We start from the raw sequence: 591 nt of genomic DNA on the forward strand, positions 1-591 counted from the left end.
TTTCTTTCCTTTTTTTTTTTTTTTTAGATTTTTTAATAAACTTGCTGGGGCTAAACCCTTTTCAGGTTCATGTGGGAAAATAATTCTTTATTTTCTTCCTTGTCAACCATTTTTATTTCTGGACTGCTTGTGGCTGGAAGGATGGCATGAATCCATGGGTTTTTGGTGTGTTAATCTCATGATTCAGTCGTGTGAGTCAGCTGAGTGAACTATAGCTGAAATGCATTTTAGGTGTTAGTAAGTGCACTTGCAGACGCAGTTGGCGGGTTCATACTGAGGTACAAACCAAAATTAATGCGCAAAGAGAAATTTCTGGTTCCTACTAGTGTCCTCAAACTGAGAAAACCTAGAAAAATTCTAGGTGTTTAGGGAGAGGGTACTGATGCTGAAACTTCAGGTCAGCAAAGACTGTGTGATCGTGTGCCCGGACACCTGTGCTGAAATACGGAGGTGCAGTTTTTCTGATGGATTTTAGGGAGAGGGTACTGGTGAATGTCTTTACAGCTGCATGAAAGGCACTGAGATGATTGACAGGCTCTAAACGAACGCATGGATGAAAAAGCCTTTCATCTCCCGGCTGCCACTTTTGGT

This window comes from Buceros rhinoceros, unplaced genomic scaffold, assembly GCF_000710305.1.
Source record: "Buceros rhinoceros silvestris isolate BGI_N320 unplaced genomic scaffold, ASM71030v1 scaffold9733, whole genome shotgun sequence".
NCBI classification, from domain to species: domain Eukaryota; kingdom Metazoa; phylum Chordata; class Aves; order Bucerotiformes; family Bucerotidae; genus Buceros; species Buceros rhinoceros.